Raw genomic sequence first — 601 nt, 5'->3', positions numbered from 1 at the left:
GCAGGGCTCTCTCTCCTCACCCTCTAATTTCCTGATGAACACACTGGAGCCCAACAGACGCAGTCACTAGAGTCAGCCTGCTGACTGTCATTTCTTGTACACAATGAAGATTAGCAGTGAGAAGAGCCCCCTCAACAAGGTACAAATACTTTGACAGAAAAATGAGGTATGCTAATACCAGTGTGGGTTAACCCTTCAGGGAGACAGTGGAAGGTCTTCATCTAGCACAGAAAATACCTACCATTGCCTTCTGCAGCTGATCTACTGAGTGATTAGTCACATTTGTGCCGTTGATTTCTAGGATCTCATCCCCTACATGAAGGGAGCCTGCCACAAGAGGAAAAAAAATCAATCCACAAAAGAATTAAAGTTCAAATAAGAGCTTTCAATGTAACTCAAGATGTCATAGAAGGGAAACCATGACCTAGAGCATGGTATAAAACAGACTGTGTAAAACACTCAGAATCGAAAACATTCAACCATGAGAGATGGGAGTGTCCTCTTGAATCCCTTGAGGGATGTGTCAAGGCGAGCGCTTGACAGTTCAATACTGCCTCATCCTTCTTGACCTCAGTAGTCCAACAGCAGAATAAAAGCCCCC

The 601-nt window shown here is 44.3% G+C and overlaps 1 pseudogene; it reads right to left on the bottom strand.

The window, feature by feature from the left end:
* Positions 1 to 601, bottom strand: part of LOC103582584 — a 19,230-nt pseudogene that overhangs the window by 16,738 nt on the left and 1,891 nt on the right.

Source organism: Galeopterus variegatus, unplaced genomic scaffold (assembly GCF_000696425.1).
Source record: "Galeopterus variegatus unplaced genomic scaffold, G_variegatus-3.0.2 Scaffold16866, whole genome shotgun sequence".
Taxonomy (NCBI): domain Eukaryota; kingdom Metazoa; phylum Chordata; class Mammalia; order Dermoptera; family Cynocephalidae; genus Galeopterus; species Galeopterus variegatus.
This window is presented reverse-complemented; position numbering and strand designations above follow the sequence as displayed.